The sequence below is a fragment of the Stylophora pistillata genome, chromosome 1 (genome assembly GCF_964205215.1).
Source record: "Stylophora pistillata chromosome 1, jaStyPist1.2, whole genome shotgun sequence".
In the NCBI taxonomy this organism is placed as follows: domain Eukaryota; kingdom Metazoa; phylum Cnidaria; class Anthozoa; order Scleractinia; family Pocilloporidae; genus Stylophora; species Stylophora pistillata.
Genome location: NC_142519.1, coordinates 47905358 through 47925581, shown reverse-complemented (window position 1 = coordinate 47925581; position 20224 = coordinate 47905358).

Genomic DNA, 20224 nt, shown 5'->3' with positions numbered 1-20224 from the left:
CTTAATGTACAGCTATTTGTGAAAACACCGTTTCACAGGAGCGGTTTTGGAAACTGCTCGCTCCGAGGATCGGCAATGTCGATAGCGTCATGTCTTGTACAATGTAGGAATAGTTTTGTTGTGCCGTTACTATGCTAATCACCCTTTTCCCTTTGTGTAGCTCTGTAATTCAATGTGCCGAGGTCCTTATATGCCAAAATTCATTCTAGATACCAGACTGTTTGATTTTGAGACCTTCAGGATGTTTATACAACTATTTTACACAATGACCCACACGCTTCTGTTTGCAGGTTGAATATTTCGTTCATAGCGGAATAGATTTCGCCGAAGTTAAGAAGAAACAATCAAATTTGAAGAAAGGTATGTCATGTGTGTGATTTACACTTCCCAATTTGGACATACCATGTGTTTAGTGATCGCCCGTCGAATGTGAGTGAATCTGTAGAAAAGGAAGCCCTTAAGATTGAGACAAGAAAATTATGGGTAATTTCCTATAGGTCGCCGTGCAGGTGAATTTAAATTTCCTCAAAGAACAGTGATTAGAATCAAATCGTGCCAACCAACGCCTCATGATTGTTGACACATAGCCCAGCGTAAACTGAGAGTTCTACGTGAAAGTTATACCTCTCTTATACCTCTCCTCAGAACCGTTGAAAATGAGGCTCGACCAAAATTTATTTTCAGAAATAAAAATGTTAAGATATGTGTAAATGAACAGCCAACAAGTGGGCAAATCTAGTGGAGTTGAATTAGTATTACATAAGTGACAGACCTCTTGCTGTAAGATCATGACTTAATAAGATAAATATATTGAAAAATTTCTCTTTCTTGGTATATAGACCGAAGCGAGTTTGACAATGATCACCTGAATGATGGTCGAATGAGCTTGCGATGCTGCGCATTCAAAGCCAACACTTTATTGTGCATACTGATTGAGTTCTCAGATATCTTGCGTTGCTAAGGTAACTTAAAGAAATGTTCAAATGATGAAAGACGTTTAAAATGATTTCACTTCTATTCATAAAAAGTGAAATAAATGTTAAAGGATTGTTACAATTCTAGTAGAAAGACCAAGGCCGGATCGGGATAAAAAAAACCGGTAGACATCACAGTAGAGTGCACATTAAGCTGACGTGCAAGATTCAATGATATCAATTAACGATTAGCTTTAGCGAGACAGAAACTTGTGATCAACACGAATTAAATCGATTCGCATAATGATTAATGCGCGCGAAACCTATTTAATTCTCACTTTTAGTTACCCAGTTAAAAAGGAATCATCGAGTGAGGAAGTTTGAAATGCGCTGTTTTATAAAGCTTTCAACTTGCCCCCATTCCCCACCCCTCCCTCGCTTTCTTGAACACAAATAAAACCTGTTTCTATTGCCACTTTATCTACAACTTTTTACCGGTGAATCAGTACAGGCTAATAATTTCTCAATAAGCTACCACTCCTATAAAGCACCCTCATTCCAATAAGCTCCCCTTTTCTCGGCCGAGATTTTGCAGAAGTGCCCAAGGGCTTATTCGAGGAAGTACATATAACAGAATTGGTTGATTAGGTTTGATAGAGGCCATACAACTTTTCAAGATAGGATTTTCTGATAGGATTATTACATTTACAAATGATTCAAGATTTCACTGAGTTTTTGCAACACAGTTTGACGCATTTACGCCCAAGAGTTAGTCATAGAGTAGTCATAGAGTAGTCATGCCGGAATCATGCTCGATCTTCTGACTGCAATATTATATACAACATTATGCCGGTATGGTTTATCTGAACCTATCAGACTCTCTATACAACTAGCCAAGATGAAAGTCTTTCGTAAAAGTGTTATATAGAGAAATGATTCAAGATTTCTCGAGATTGGTGAAAATTTAGACTTTTATTATTGTATTATTGTAATTTTATTATTGTTGAGTTATCGAAAAAAGAAAAGCTCTATGTCAGCGTAAAGAGTGGTATGTCACTCGCACCAATCAGACTACCGCATTTCTGGTGCATCAGGAACCAATCAGATTGCCTCATAAGGGTATGTATCACTTGCTAATCAGATTGTCGCATTTTAAGTGTATCACAAACCAATCAAACTACCGCATTAGAGTAAGAATCAAGTACCAGCCAGATCAGAACATTGAGGTGTGCTTGCACAAATCAGAATGCTGTCCCTCATGCCAATCATGTTAGGAAATTAGGGTACCACGATTCGTTGCGAAGGAATCAACCCAACTTTGACACACATCAAGAATAACATTAACAAGAATCGTGAGCTCATCTACTCAGTGTAATGGTTCATGTCCTTCGTGAGGACTTTTTTCGCTATGATTGGTCGGGATTAGAAAAGTCGTCAGGCCGGAATTTTTCTACCATTTGTAAGTTAAAACGTGTTTTGTGTACCGATCCACTTAGAACGCAGTTCACGTTTTGGAAGGCTAGTTTTGCTGACTCAGATAAAAGTTGCGGAAAGCATTTTCATAAATCACATTTGATTGCTAAACTTCTTTTTCCCTCGTGGTTGCTCTTTTTGCAAAGGTTCAAAAGACCACCAAGTTATATTGAGTTTGTCCATCGATTGCCTTATTGAATATCCGTTTTTTTGCTTCTAAAAGCTCTCCATGACTTAAACATTGTATTTTCTAGTTATAATTACGAGTTTACTTTTTAATACTCGTTAGTATGGACTAGACTCTCACATAAAATGTCATTTTCCAGTAAACATAGTAAGTTTTATGACACATTGTTCTTTTGATTCGTGTCCATTTTTCTTTAAAGAAGGCCACTTTATTTATTCATATCACATGAATATACCCAACGTGAACAACTCGTTATGAGTGGTCCAGACGATCGAGTTAGTTATTAAAGCAAAAGACCACACTTTCTATCGGACTATTGGTGTAAAAACCCACGCGGGAAGAAAGAAGTCGTAATGAGGTTTAGGTCAGCGGTAAAAATGAAAGAAACCTTATGTTTTCTAACTTTTAAAATTTTCTCAGCCTTTGCTAGTCTTCAATAATGAAATGGTCAAGACGGGCTAATTCTGAGAATCAGGTAGATTTTCTCGCCGGATTGCTGATTTAGGGTTACTGTCAACAAGAGAGAGTGCCCGGACACATCATCCCACGAGTGCTTCCTTAGAAGAAACCCTGATACATATATACATAAACTTTATTCATACTCGAATTTTAGAGTAGCTAACGAGCAAATACATTCGAGCTGAGACTACACTTAAAGGTAACATATGATTGAAAAGATAATATATAAATACATGTATACAAAATAATGATAATAATAATGATAATAATAATAATAATAAACACATAAAAGTAAAGGAAGGAAAATATTATTTACAACTTCTCAATCTTAAGTTTAAGCATGTTAAGCCAAAAAAAAAAAAATCCACATCATGAAGTAACATCCTGCATTTTGGTTTTAAAGTCTGCAAAGAAACTAGTACGAAAAAAGTCCGGCAGTGCATTCCACTACTTAGCTGAAAAGTAAGAGAAGGAGTTAAGACCAGAGGCAGTTGTTTACTTGGAGAAAGAATGTAGTTGCCACGAAGATTATAGGAAGAGAACCGGAATGAAAACGCATTCTTCATAACAAACTCATAACAGTATAAGGAAATTCTGAACGGGCAGTTTTTCGCTTTTGCAAATTGGACTGTTATCATCTATTAAAGTAACTTATGAACTTAATAACGTCGTCGATTTGAGGCTCCATTTACCTTTAAAAGCTATTATAAGTTCTTCATGGAGTTCAAGTGATCTTTCGCCATAGCTCGCCGTAGCGTGCAGTGCGCTCTTTGTCACATATTGGCTGAGATCCCAAGATCGCGGTCGACATATACCGAACAGACGGTGTGGTTATCACTTCTAATGATACTCATATCCAGTGTATGGTTACAATCAGTGATCGCTTCCGACAGTTATACGTTCATTAAAACGTGGCTCTAGAAGCTACAAAACTCCGTCAAAAACCACCTTTTTTAGATGCTTTTTACACACCAAACGAGAAATATGATACCTTTTTATCGATTTCTCTCGCCTTGATGAATCCTGAAATAAGTACCGACTATCTAGTTCTTCACATAAGAAGGATTTTTTTCAGACAAATTCAAGCAGAGGGATTCAATAATCCGGAAAAACCAGGCTCTAACCTGTTGCATACAATTCGAACTGTGAACGTTTATGGCGCAAAGTTTAGAGACCTTAAGATACCCCGAAATCGGTGGACGGGTAACGGGTAGCGCCATGTTTTTTTTATTTTGCAAAGACGTCATCGATCTTACCCGGTAGACCCAGCCGTTTTTCCGAGTAAGACACCAGTTTACCCGTAGAAGAATTACGAGTACGAGAGTACGAGAAGGACGAGCTACATGATGGAGAAACGAGTGAGTTTTTTAAGACATTTTGAATTGTTTGACTGCTTGGCAATGTTATTGCAAGGCTTTTGAAATATTTTTGCCAAATTTTAAATTTTAGCGGTAAAGAAAGCGCGTCAAACTACATTGACTTTGGATCTCAAACGCGAGGGTTGAACTCTGAAACGATATCTGTTTGAGGTGGTAATTTGGGGGATTTCTGAGAATTTCTCCAACGGTTGTGTCTCCCGAAAGCACTAGCATTGACAAATATGGCATGGGAGTCAATGCTGAAGTTGACAATAAAAGAAATTGTTTGGTGATGTGCCTCGATCAAATGGCGGGGTTTGCGATAACAAGTGTCGCGCGCTCGCGGTTTCGAAGAAAAAGCATATCAGCGTACTTTCTAAAGACAGAACATTCGTAAAGGAGAATTTTGGGTATATTTGATAGACTTAATTAAACAATTTAGATAACTTATTTCTGAAGAAAAAAAGCAAACCTTGCCGCCGCGGCCGCTATTTTTGTAAACAATCGTTACAAATTCCTGCGTGTTAACTCTTCGGGTATCTTAATCAAATTAGCTTCGCATATGAACAGTTTACGTGTACGGGTACACTACCCGTACCCGTACACCGATTTCGGGGTATCTTAAGGTCTCTTTCCTCTGCAGAGGTAAGCTTGGAATACATAGGCAAGGATGGACTCTAACGTTAACAAATTTCAGTTCACTATGAATTCCTATCTCATTTGAGACAATTAACATTGATGGATTAGGTTTAAAGGAAGATCTTTTCGATGAATATGAAGCGGGATCCTCCATACAACTAGCCAAGATAAAACTCTTTGGTAGGAGTATGCTATAGACAGATAATTGAGGATTTTTCTGGTTTAGTGCAACAAAAGGTAGTAGTGAAAGTTTAGACTTCTATGATTTTTGAAATATTAAAAAAAAAACTATATGTCAGCGTAAAGAGGGGTATGTCACTCGCAACAATCAGACTGCCGCATTTTTGTTCTATCACAAACCAATCAGACTGCCGCATTAGGGTATGAATCACGACCAACCAGATCACAGCACAATTCAGAATGCTGTCCCTCATGCCTCTCATGTCAGAAAACTAGCGTACCAGGATAGGTTGCGATGGAATCAACCCAACATTAACACACGGCCAAGAGTGGCATTAACAAGAATCGTGAGCTCATCTACCCAGTGTAATGGTTCATGTCCTTCGTGAGAACTTTTTCGATGCGACCGGTCAAGATTAGAAAGGTGGTCAGGCCGGAATTTGTCCACCATTAGTACAAGTAAAAACGTGTTTTGTGCACTGGTCCTCCACTAACAGTGCAGACAACGTTTTGGAAGGGCTAGTTTTGCTGACTCAGGTAAAAGTTGCGAAAGCATTTGCATAAACCATATTTCATTGTTAATCTTATTTTTGCCTCTTGGTTGCTCTTGTTGCAAAGGTAAAAAAGACCACCAAGTTATATTTAATTTCTGCGTCGACTGCCTTGCTAATATCCGTTTTTTGCCTCTAAAAGTTCTCCATGAACTAAATATTGTACTTTCTCGCAACAATTACGTGTTACTTTTTTACTCGACACTATGGACAAGACCTTCTCAGATGAAGTGCCATTTTTCAGTAAACATCGTATGTTTTATGACACATTCTTCTTTTGATTTGTGTCCATTTTTCTCTTATGAAGTTCACCTTACTTATTCATACAATATGAATATACCCAACGTGAACAACTAACTCTGAGTGATCCAAGCGAGTTAATTATTAAAGGAAAAGATAACCCCCGCGGGCTGTAAGAGGACTTTTAAGTCTTAAATTTGACCGCTGACGTAAACCACATTAAAATGTGGTTTACGTCAGCGGCCAAAATTAATAAAAACCTTATTCTCTCTAACTTTAAAATTATCTGAGCCTTTGCTAGTCTTCAAAGGTGAAACGGTCAAGACGGACTAATTCTGAGACTCAGCTAGAGTTTTTTCGCTGGATTGCTGATTTAGGGTTACTCTCAACATGAGAGGGTACCTACCCGGAAACATCGTCACACGTGCGCTTCTATACAATAAACCATGATGCCAACATAAACTTTATCTATACTCGAATTTTAGAGTAGCTATATATAGGTAAAATATAAATGTAAAGGTAATCTATAAATATATGTATACAAAATAGAGATAATAACGATATAATAATAATAAAAAACGCATAAAAGTAAAGAAAAGAAAAAACTAATTAGAAATTCTCAATCTTAAGTTTAAGTATGTCAAACATTTAAATAAGCCGTTTAAAAGTAACATCCTGTATTTTGCTTTTAAGCTCTGCAAAGAAACTATTGCGAAAATAGTCTGGCATTGCATTCCACTGCTTAGCTGAGAAGTAAGAAAAGAAGTTAAGACCAAAGGTAGTTGTTTTAAGTTTACTAAGCGGAAGAATGTAGTTGCCACGAAGATTATAGGAAGACTACCAGAGTGAAAACATATTCTTCGTATAAACAAGAAAATGAGCGAGAAAGAAACTCTTAAATAAGAGTATGAGGAAATTCTGAACGCGGTTACAAAACAAGTGCTTATAGCGTATAGATTTTAGAAATAACAAGAGTTTTGATGGGTTTTTTGTTTTGGTTCGGCCCGTGAAAACCTAATAAAACTGACGGCGTTAGCTTAACTGAATTACCAGCCCTCAAGCTATCACGGACATCCAAATAAACTGAACTGTATACCTTAGCAGGGCCTAAAAAAGATCTGAGGCTTTTTTGATATTCCTTTTGGTTCCAGAGAGAATCGATCGATAGTGAAGTCTGACAAAAGAAAATATTTCGACCAATATTCTGGCCCGCAATTCTCGTCAAAATCTAACAAAACTACATACCCTTTGAATTCGTTTAATTGAAGTTAACTCGCGTTAACTAAAACAGATATCAAGTTTGCGGCCTCCAATGAAATTGAGTTTAGGTTTTCGTCGAAAGTCAAGAGTAACATTTCAAGGGTTCAAGAAGAGTAATTGCTATTTATTATCTATTCATTTACTTTATTTTTCTTATTTAACATGTACCTTGTGGTCAGAAATATCCGGAAGTTAACTCACGCGTCGTATCTTTTCTACTTGCATATGTTTCAGCCCGTTACAATGTTCGTAGGGGAAGGATTTTTGACAGCGTATTACTGTCTAAGTAATCTTTTTTTCGATTTGTTGGATGTCTTTTGAAAGCTGGAATGCTAGATATGGAAAAGAAACTAGAGAATTTAGGGTTTGAAGTGACATTCAATCCGCCTGAATACAGGGATTGCTTCTATACCTCGGCTGCATAGGCTCTGGGCACTGAAACCCAGAGCTTGAAGAACATGACTCTTCTATCTCAGTGTTTTGGGAAATGTGACAAATCATGATTCACTTCTTTTGTGCAGTGCAATACAACTGTTAACGAAATGTGCAAATCGAGATCTTAGACGAAAGTCCGGGAAAACCCTCAGAAATTGCCAGACTCAGTCCTAAAAAAAAGAAAACAATGTTTCACTGCAAACGCATCTCTTTTGGAACTACGTTTGTCCAAAAAACCAAAAACGAGGAAGGGAAATCAGTGAAACTATTCGCTCCGACGAAGGGCTAACGCTCGAAACGTCAGCTTCTATAATCGTAACAGTGGCCAATTTACCATTTCATCTTTGTTGATATATTCAAATTATTTCGAACCTACTTAACTCTCACTTTTATTTGCCCATTTAAAAAGGAATCATCAAGTGAGAAAGTTTGAAATGCGCTGTTACATAAAGCTTTCAACTTGCCCCCACCTCCCCTCCTCCCTCGCTTTCTTTAACGCAAATAAAACTTGAATTGGTTGACCAGGCTTGACAGTGGCCATGCAACTTCTCAAGATAACATTCCCTGATAAGATTAACACATTTACAAATAAGTCAAGTTATCACTGACTCTTTTCAACGCAGTTTGACACATTTACGCCCAATAATTTATTAGTAATTATGCCAGAATCATGCTCGTTCCTCTAACTGCGGTATTATACACAAACTTATGCCGGTATAATTCATTTGGGTCTATCCGTGACCGTCAAATAGCTTCAATTAAGGTCTTTCAGATCTCACTATTTTTACGGTCGTCAGTTCTGGATCTCAAAGACTCTTTGGATCTGAAGACTGGGAGGCCAGTCTCCAAATGTTACTAAATATGCTAACTTTAAAATCATTCTTCGTATTACAATTCTCGCCCAAACTCATATTTCATTGAGAAACACACCGTCTCTTCGCTTCTTTCAATTAGAATGTTCTCTGCCTAGCATAAGAGAGAATCGCTCAGACTGGGTGTATATCATCCCCTCAGCGAATAAAGTAACACGTGTCTCTGGGATATTAAAAGAAATGTCTTGCTATCTAATTTTTAAATTGAGTCAGCTCTTTGCTAGGTTCAAAATCCGTAACAGTCAATTCAGACAAATTCCAAGAATCAGCAAGATTCTTTTTGTAGGATTTCTGATTTTAGCAAACAAGAGGCTATAACTATTACTTCGGTAGAGATGGGTGTCAATCAGCCACAGTTTAAAAACCAGGCGGCGACAGTGTATTATGAAGGACAATGGAGTTACCGGCAGTTTGAATTCTCTGTTCTATTACCTCAAATCGCCTCTATACTAATTTGTTGCTGGATAAATGGCGATCGCTAAAAGTGCGAGAAACACTAGTACAGATGTAATTAAATGAAAAACTCTGATCTTTGAAACTCAGTCTAAGACTTCAAAGGATGTCACTGTCAGGTTATATTCGTACTGCACCCGAACTAAATTATTTCTGAGATGGCGATCGAGAACTAGAGATTATTCAAATACAACTGAATCAACTCACCCTTTTTTTTGGCCTTCACATATCGGACTGTGATCGGAATTTCATTGTGAGGTTATGATTTTAGCCAGCCAAATGATTCAATTTGCTTTAAACCAGTCCTTCTGAGATATGGCAAAGAAACAAACAGTTATTTGTTATAAAAATCATACGAATAGAGTTAGGCAAGGTGAGAAAAATGATCCACAGCCCTATCAAACCTTCAAGGTGTTGTTTTTCAAAATCTGTACGTCTACTTAAACGGTACTTTTCGAAATTCCTACTCTGGACATTTGGTTTCACATAGAAAATAGTGTCTAACAGATTTCACTTTCATCTTATTTTAGAGTTTATTGATATTTCAAGGTGTTAATGATAACGATCTAGAATAGGGTCATAAAGGTGGTTTTAACGTAAAACGTATCTCATAGAATAGGAAAGAGGTCAAGATAGGCACTCGTCCTCTAGTTTCCCGCCATTTCGAATAAGAACATGCTCCTTGTTGCGTACAATAACTTGACTTTTATCTCTCTTTGGTCAATACTGAAAGCGGAAATTCTTTACACGTGGACGTGTTATTTCAGTGAAACAACTGTGAAACACACAAGAATCTCTGAGTAGAGTGACGGTTGAGGCTCCGATTGGGTGGTTTGAATACGGAATAACCGAGGAATATCGCTCACGGGTTCAAGATTACAGAATAAATCCCGAGTCTTATACTTAACAATTATTCGCCGAAGGCGAGGTGAATATCTTTGACATTGTTATCCAACTACACCTAGACGAGTACAAATAACGCCATAGACGAGTACAAATATCACGCGGTATTTGTACTCGTCTATTGTAGTACCAGTTAAACAGGTTTCCTCGCATCGCGCGAGCGAAGAATTGGATTGTAGTTACGAAAAAAAACAAAAGTGGCGGACAATTTGAATCATATTTCCGACGAAGAAGAGTCAGAATGACTGGCAAATATAGGTCCAAGTTCATTAGATGAATCGAACGAAGAAAAACAGCATGACGACCAGAAAATTTCTTCATTTAATGAAGAAAATAGAAACAGCGACACAACAACGCGCCAATTCCGTTCCGCTTCGTTTACTTGTGTCACGCACTCCCCATAAATAAATATCCGCGAAACTCACCCACACTGAAAAAACAGTTTGGCGTGTTGGATAATAAATAACTTATTAGACGTTTTGTTGTGTAGTATCGTTGAGTATTTTTGCTCGTTATTTGTATTTTGACCCGCCCTACGAGCTCGTCAAAATACGGCACAACTCGTAAAAATACTCAGCGATACTACACAACAAAACGTCTAATAAGATATGTATATTCACCGAACCTGAGGCGAATAATTGTTTTAGTATAATTTCAGAGCTGTACAACAGAGAAATTTCTAAAATCATAACATTTTAGTAACATTTATTAACATTTTATTTTAACATTTTATTTTAACATTTTATGTAAACCGCGTGGAGTGGTTTATATGGCGTCATCTCAGGAACCGCTCGACCAATCAGATTGCTGGAGACTCTTTGCTCAGCTCTGAATTTATACTAAAAGGTATTAATCTACACCAGGCATTATGGACTATGATTCCTGTTGTATTTTCAGTTTTCAGTGTTTGGGAGACCAAAATGCTTCAGAACCTGATGGATTTTCATATCGGTAAGATCTGAAGCAGGCTTTTCGTGGACTCTGCAGGCATCAAGCAAAGTAAAAAATTCCTCTCTCAGTGTGCAATCGACAAAGGCACTGATCCACGCTTTTGTATCTTCGCAACTTAATTACTATAATTCACTTCTTTTTGTTCTTATTAAATATCAGTTTGATCGTTTACAAAAAGTTCAGAAAGGCCACAGCTGGGATAATTTTCTAGATGACGAGATTTTAACACATTACACCGGCTCTCATAGACCTACACTTGCTACCTGTATCGTTCAGAGTTCAATTGAAAGTCTGCTTCTGTCTGTCTTGAAGTCGCTAGACAATCTGAGATCTGTTATCTCTAAAAACCTGCCTCCAGCTATGCTCTTCGCTTGTTTACACAGTACCTCCTTGTCATTCCACGGTCACCTGCTCTAGACTTGTGAACCGCGTTTTTGCTCATACTGCTCCTGCCTTATGGCACTCGTTGCCATGCGTTACCCGTCAGATCCTTTAGGCACATGGCTACTTTTCAGAAAGAACTCAAAACCGTTCAATTTTTAGGAAAGCGTTCAGTACCAGTTTATAATACACGATAAAGGGCTTTTAAATGTATGCATAGTTTTTAGCGTTATTTAAATGTTTTCTTCTTAGTTTATTTTATTAATTATAAGAAAGAACCCATTTACGATACGGGCAGAACAAAGCTCATCAGAACCAAAGTTTGTTTCACCCCTTTATGCTTCTTTTCCCTTTTCTTTTTCGCTCCTTCTAATGGATTTTTCGATGCGCCAGTTGACATGTGGTTGTCTGCAGCTTTATAATTTGGCGATCAGTTACGCCTCCCATAAATTACTTTTGATACCGCATGAGTTCACTTCCAGTTTACTCAATAAAAGTGCCGTTCCTAGTCTGTTAAAACGCTGATAACATGGTTGAAACTGCAAGACTGACCTCAGACAGTTTTCGTTCTTGTGGATATTGTCTATCCGATATCAATCCCCGAGAAAGGATTACCTAAATATAACTCTTTTTTCTAAAAACACCATTTCACAGGAGCGGGTTGGAAATTGCTCGCTCCGAGGATCGACAATGTCGATAGCGTCATATTTCGTACAGCGTAAATAGAATAATTCTGTTGTGCCGTTACCGAGGCAATCAGCCGCAAAAATAGTCCTTTCATCTGTTTAGCTCTGTGTTACAATGCGCTGAGGTCCGCTAAATGCTAAAGTTAATTCCAGACTCTAGACGGTTGGGCTTTGAGGCCTTCAGGATGCTGATACAACCATTTTACAAGCTGACCCTTACGCTCCTGTTTGAAGGTTAAATATTTCGTTCATATCGAGACAGATTTCGTCGAAGTTAGGAGGAAATAATCAAATTTGAAGAAAGGTTTGACATTTCCCAATTTGGTCATGCCACGTGCTTACTGATCGCTTACTGAATGTGAATGAATCTGTAGAAAGGAAGCCCTTAAAAATTGAAACGCGAAAGCGATGGATCACTTCTTAAAAGTCGCCATGCAGGTGAATTGGAATTTTCTCAATGAACAGTTACTAGAATCAAATCGTGCCAACCAACGCCTTATTGCTGACACCTAGTCCAGCGTAACCTGAACGTTATATATAAAAGCTATAAATCTCCTCAGTATTGCTTAACCGTTCCTCGTCGAAATGTAATAGTTTGGATTGTATGGGCTGCCTCAGTTTCTTAAAATTTTAGTCATTTTCGTAAAACCAATCACTTTCAATCACTATTTACATTATCGCTTTGGCGTTACGCTGTATTCTTCCGTAAAGTTTATATCGGTCGCGCTCCACAAATGACGAGAATAGGACATATTTCGATATTTCTTCACATTTCTGTACAGAAATTGTAACATTTTGTTAACGTTCTGTCAAAATTCTTTACCTCTTGAGGTAAATGTTTATACTCTTCTCTAGAAGTGTTTCATAAATTAGGCTTTCCTCAAAGTGCCAGGGTGTGCAGTCAGAATCAATTAACAAAATTCTTAAACTAATTAACAAAAATCATTGATAAGAGTGCAGTGTTAACTCATTTACTCTCTGAATGATTGACACGGGACTCCTTCATATAATTTCAAACCCTTTATAAAAGCTCACGAGTAATGAAATTGCAACATATGAAAATGGGTGAACCAGCTATGGGGGTTCAGTTGTGATTAGACATCGACATGAGAGAAGGTACCATATCACAATCATTTGCTTTGAAAAGCACTTCTAAGGTGTGTGTGCTATCTTATTCAAAATGCAGATGTATCTACCCTGTCGAGAGAGCTTTTTTCGACTTTGTAAATCCTTGTGGCTCCGAATAGCTTCCACAATTTTTCTGGGTTATGTTTATGGAATCAGTAAGCAGCTTGAAAAGATTGTTGTTGAGATTATAGACAGGATTTAAAAAGTTAAAGGAAAAACTTTTGACCCCTCTCTTTATTGCCTGCTAAAGGATTTCAACATTATGAGAGGTGAATTGTCTTATACCTTTCGGAACGTAGAAAATATTTTGGTTTTAGACATGTATTTAAGAGTTATTCCACGAGCGCGCGTTGGATATGAGATGATAGATAGCCAACGAGACGCGTAGCACCAAGTTGGCTAGAATAATGTCATATCTAACAAGCGCGAGTGGAATAATTGTTTTATTAAAAAAAACGCCTCCAAGATATTAGACAAGTCTTCTCGACTTTATTTTGTAAGAAGAAACCGGATTTGACGATGTACAGATATTAGATTATGGTATATTGGCTCGTATACCGTAGTGGCTAAGCCAATAAAAAGTCTTGAATTACATTATCCAATGATCCAGTTTTTAATAAAAATGATTAGCCAACAAGTGGAAGAATTTAGTGGAATTCAATTAGTATTACATTGGTGACAGACCTCGCTTTGTAAGATATGAATTAACTAGATAAGTATATTGAAAAGAGTTCTCTTTTTTGGTTTATAGAACAAAGCGGGTTTGACAATGATCATCTGAATGATGGTCGAATGAGCCTGCGATGCTGCGCGTTCGGAGCAAACACTTTATTGTACATAGTGATTGAGTTCTCAGATATATTGCGTTGCCAAGGTAACTGAAAAAAAAACTTCTTAAAAGGGGAGACCCTTAGGCTCCTAAGAACAAACTCCTCTCAAATATTTGAGGAGAAAATTACAAATGAAGCGCATTTGCTAAAGAGAGGCTACCCAGAGGACCCTCATTAGCACAACCCTCTCAGAAGTGAATTAAAAAACATGAATTTAGCTCTTCAACAGAAAAAAAAAGACGAACCAACGAATCTTGCCTTTTGTTACAAAATAGGATCGGGACGACAAAAACCGATAGACATTATAGTACTTGATCAGCAGGGATTTGCTAAAGCAAAGGCATAGAAAAAACCAGGAAAGATTTATTACTCGACGTTTCGGGGTCATCGTGACTCCATTATCAAGAAAAATTATCTCCAGCACAATAGTGAAATGCCTGAACGCTTGATCGAGCAATTCAACGTCATCACGAAATGTAACGGCAAATTTGATTGCCTTGTTAATGAAATGTTGTATATTCGCATGCGTAAGCCAACACTGAACGTGCAAACGGATTCCATCCGCGCCAAGGTGTTTATTTAAGCCGTTCAGTCTAATTTATGCTATTCTTGTACCTTTCCTTATTTGCATGTTTTTAAACTAGTCTCTTGATAATGGAGTCACGATGACCCCGAAACGTCGAGTAATAAATCTTTCCTGGTTTTTTCTATGACATTATAGTAGAGTGCTAATTTAAGTGGACGCGCAAAATTGAATGATGTCAATTAACGATTATCTTTGTAATTAGCGAAACAGAGACTTTTGTGACCAAGACAAATTAAATCGATTCCTATAAAGTTGATTGCGCCTGAAACCTATCTAGTTCTCAATTTATATTTACCCAACTAAAAAGGAATCATCAAGTGAGAAAGTTTCAAATGCACTGTTACATAAGGCTTTCAACTTGCCTCCCACCCCCTCCCTTGCTATCTTGAACACAAATAAAACCTGTTTCTATTGCCACTTTATCTACACATTTTTAATTACGGCTGAATCAGAACAGGTTAATATCTACTTAATAAGTTGCCAATCCTATAGAGCACCCTCATTCCAATAAGCTCCCCTTTTGTCAGCCGAGATTTTGCAGAAGTGCCCAAGCACTTATTTGAGGAGGTACATTAAGCAGAATTGGTTGATTAGGTTTGAAAGAGGCCATGCAACTTCTCAAAATAAGATTTTCTGATAGGATTATTACATTTAAAAAATAATTCAAGATTTCACGGAGTTTTTGCAACGCAGTTTGACGCATTTACGCCCAAGAATTTTGGTAATCATGCCGGAATCATGCTCGATCTTCTGACTACAGTATTACACAAAAAATTATCCCGGTATGGTTTATCTGAACTTATCAGTGACCGTCAAATAGCTTCAATGAAAGTCTATCAGATCTCACTATTTTTACTGCTCGTCAGTTCTGCATCTCAAGGGCTCTTTGGATCTGAAGACTGGGAGGCCAGTCTCAAAATGTTTCAAAATGTGCTAACTAAAAATCATTCTCCGTATTACAATTTTCGCCCAAGCACATATTTCATTGAGAAACACACCGTCTCCTCGCTCCTTGCAATTGGAATATTCTCTGCCTAGCATATGAGAGAATCGCTCAGACTGGAAGTATATCATCCTCTAAGCGAATAAAGTAGCACGTGTCTCTAGGATATTAAAAGAAACGTCTTGCTATCTAGTCAAATCGGCTTTTTGCTAGTCTCAAAAACCGAAACAGTCACGACATACAAATTCCAAGAATCAGCAAGATTCCTTTTGTAGGATTGTTGATTTTAGCCAACAAGAGGCTCCAACTAATATTTCGGTAAGGAAGGGTGTCATTCCGCCACAGTTTAAAAAACAGGCGTCAGCGTATTATGAAGGACAGTGGAGTTGCTGGCGGTTTGGATTCTCCATTCTATCACATCAAATCGCTTGTAAATGAATTTTTTGCTGGATAAATGGCGCTCGCTAAAAGTGCGAGAAACACTCGTACAAATGTAATTAAGTGAAAAACTCTGATCTTCGAAGCCCGGTCTAAGACTTCAACAGATGTCACTGTCAGGTTATATTCGTGCGGCACCCAAACTAAATTATTTCTGACTTAGCAATCGAGATTATTCAAATACAACTGAATGAGTTCACCTTTTTTTTTTTCACCTTCACATATCAGACTGTCATCGGAATGTCACTGTCAGGTTATATTTATACAATTCTCCGTGAGAATTTTTCAGTCCCTCCAACGTTACAGCGATAAATAAAGATTTTATGTCGTTTAGTACTTACAGTGTTCTGAGCTCTCTAGTCCTGTCGAAAACTCCCAGGGGTAAGTTCTTTAACTGATTATTGGACAAGTCCCTGTCAACAAGAAGTCATCCATCACGTCGAATGGTTAGATTTGCAATGTCAGAGAACACGTAGAATTTTATATGACTCTTACCGGGTGGAGAGGGCTCAAAAAAGCTGCTGATTTAAATTTCACCTTGAAATACATAAGTAAGGATGGGCCTTAACCTTAACAAATCTCAGTTAACTATGATTTCCTATCTCATCTGAGACAAATAAAATTAATCGATTAGGTTTGAAGGAAGGCTTTTTCGATGAATATGAGGTGGGACGCTAGAATGGTTACAATCCCATCGATAAAATTTACGTCGCGGACAACGAAAATAAAGCAACATTTTCTAAAGCTCGCCAAAGACTTGATAACGGATTATTAGGTAAACTAAAGCTTTTCACACATTGTTTTTCACACATTTATTTTTTTCATATTATATGAATAAACCCAACGTGAACAACTGATTCTAAATGGTCCAAGCGAGTCCGTTATTAAAGCAAAAGACCACACTTTCTATCGGTTTACTGGTGTAATAACCCACGCGGGGTGTAAGAAGTCGTAAAGAGGTTTACGTCAGCAGTCAAAATTAAAGAAACCTTATGCTCTCTGACTTTCTCAGCCTTTGCTAGTCTTCAAAAGTGAAACAGTCAAGACGGAAAAATCACCAAAATAAGCGAGTCTCTCTTTTTTTTCTTTTTTTTTTCCTTTTTCCAAAGGATTTCTGATTTTAGCAAATAAGAGACTCCAACTAACATTTCGGTGAGGAAGGTTGTCAATCAGCCACAATTAAAAAAAAGAAAACAAAAAAACAAAACAAAAACAAAACAAAAAACAAAAACAGACGATGAAGTTGCGGCGGTTTGGATTTTCCATTCTAGAACCTCAAATCGAATGTGTTGCTCAATAAATGGCAATCGCTAAAAATTTCGAGAAACACTTGCACAAATGTAATTAAATGGCATGCTCTGATCTTTCAAACCCGGTCTAACATTTTAAAAAGTGTCATAGTCAGGTTATATTCATACGGCATCCGAACTTCATTCTTCCTGAGATATCAATCAAGATGGGAAAGGAATTAACTGGACTTACTGCAATAACTAGAGATTATTCCAATACAACTGAATTCACCTTTTTTTCCTTTTAACCATCGGACTGCCATAATACATTAAGGTAACTTACGAAATTCATAGTCGTGGATTTGATTTTTCATTCACTCTAACAGCATTTATTTGGCATTAGGTCCAATTTTAACATCAAAAGTGAAATCAAGAAAGTCGTCGAAGCTCCTTGTCGCATTGCAAGTGTTCCCAGCAGGTACCTTATCGAGTCCAAGTGATATATTTTGATTAAGCCATAAATCACGATAACGTGCTGTGCGCTCTTTGTTACATTGCTGCAGAGATATATCAGTGACATACATCGGAAGAAAATTACCTTTACGCTGTACTTTTAATCATCTCAGTTGATAGTCTTTCACCGTTAACTATGGTGAAGTAATTTTTTGCTCTTTGGAATATTTTCTCCATAAAGGTTTTGTGATCGATTTTAATTTGCTTCCCTTCAAGAAGACTTTTCTATTTAGCTGCAGCACAAACGATGTTCATATTTCCCATGTAATGCACCTTTTCGCGTGACCAATTGTAGTTATTGAAGCTAAGAGGACTTTTCCACTTCTATGTATAAAACTCGAGTCCCGGAGTTGCCGAACAGAGCATTATGATGAGCTTGAACCATTTTTAAGATTGACTTCGCTCTAGACAGATTTTAAGGAAAAATTATAATAGTATTGCGTAACGGTCTAAGATCCCTAGATCACGGTCTACCTAACTATCAATTTGATCGTTAACAGAAAGTTCAGAACGCCGCAACTAGGGTAATTGCACAAACTAAGAAATTTGAACACATTGCATCAGCTCTCATAGACCTACTCTTGCCTCCTGTATCATTCAGAGCCCAATTCAAAATCTGTTTCTTTCTATTTTTAAGTCGTTAAACTATCTAAGATCTGTTATCTCTATAACCTGCCTCCAACTATGCTCTTCGCTAACCTACACAATCTCCTCTGTTCGTTTCCCAATCACCTGCTCTAGACTCGGGGGATCACGATTTTGCTCATGCTGCTCCTGCCTTATGAAATTCGTTGCCGTACGTTACCAATCATATACTTTAGCCGCGTAGCTACTTTTAAGAAAGAACTCAAAACGTTTCTTTTTAGGAAAGCGTTGCTCTCTAGTTTTTGATAAATGATAAGGCGCTTTTAAACAAGCGCATAGTTTCTAGCGTTATTTAAATGGTTTTCTTTTTTTGCTTATTTTGTTAATTTTATTCAAGAACCCATTTAATTACGATACGGGCAGAACAAATTTAAAGGTCATCAATTTCGGCCCTTCTTGCTTCTTTTCCTTCTTCTTTTTCTTTCCTTTTCCTTTTCATGGATTCGTCGATGCGCCAGTTGACATGTGCCTTTTATAGGGGTGGTTGTCTGCAATTTTATAACTTGGCGATTAGTTACATCGCCTTTAAATTACTTTTGATACCGCATGAGTTCACTTCCAGTTTATTCGAGATAAGTGCCGTTCCTAGTCTGTTACAACGCTGATGACATGGCTAAAACTGCAAAGCTGACCTCTGACACTTTTTGTTCTTCTGGATATTGTCTATCCGATACCTTAATGTACATCTATTTGTGAAAACACCGTCTCAAAGGAGCGGTTTTGGAATTTGCTCGCTCCGAGGATCGGCAATGTCGATAGCGTCATATCTTGTACAATGCAGGAATAGTTTCGTTGTGCCGCTACCATGCTAATCACCCTTTTCCCTTTGTGTAGCTCTGTAATTCAATGTGCGGAGGTCCTTATATGCCAATATTCATTCTAGATTCCAGACTGTTGGATTTTGAGACCTTTAGGATGTTGATACAACCATTTTACAGAATGACCCACACGCTTCTCTTTGCAGGCTGAATATTTCGTTCATAGTGAAATAGATTTCACCAAAGTTAAGAGGAAACAATCAAATCTGAAGAAAGGTATGTCATGTGTGTGATTGACACTTCCCAATTTGGACATACCATGTGCTTAGTGATAGCCCGTCGAATGTGAGTGAATCTGTAGAAAAGGAAGCCCTTAAGATTGAGACAAGAAAATGATGGGTAATTTCCTATAAGTCGCCGTGCAGGTGAATTTAAATTTCCTAAAAGAACAGTGATTAGAATGAAATCGTGTCAACCAACGCCTCATGATTGTTGACACTTAGCCCAGCGTAAACTGAGAGTTCTACGTGAAAGTTAAAAATCTCCTCAGTATAGCTTAGCCGTTCCTCGTCGACATGTAATAGTTTTGGAGTAATAGATTGGGTTGTCTCAGTTTCTTAAACTTTAGTCATTTTGGTAATATCAATCATCTTCAATTACCATGTACATTATCGCATTGTCATTACGCTGTATTTCTCCGTAGATTTTTCATCGGTCGCGCTCCAAAAAAAACGAGAAAAGGAGATATTTCGCTATTTCTTCACAATGCTGTACAGAAATATCAACATTCTGTTAACGTTCTGTTAATATTCTCTACCTCTTGGGGTAATTGTTTGTACTGTTCTGAAGAAGTGTTTCATAAATTAGGCTTTCCTCAAAGTGCCAGGGTGTGACAGTCAAAATCAATTAACAAAATTCTTAACCCAATTAACAAAAATCATTGATAAGAGTGCAGTGTTAACTCATTTACTCTCTGAATGATTGACACGCGATATCTTCATATAATTTCAAACCCTTCACAAAAGCTCACGAGTACTGAAATTGCAACATATGAAAATGGGTAAACTAGCTATTGGGGTTCAGTCGTGATTGGACATCGACATGACAGAAAGTACCATATCACAATTATTTGCCTTGAATAGCACTTCTAAGGTGTGTGTGCTATCTTATTTAAAATGCAGATGTATCTACCCTGTCGAGAGAGGTTTTTTC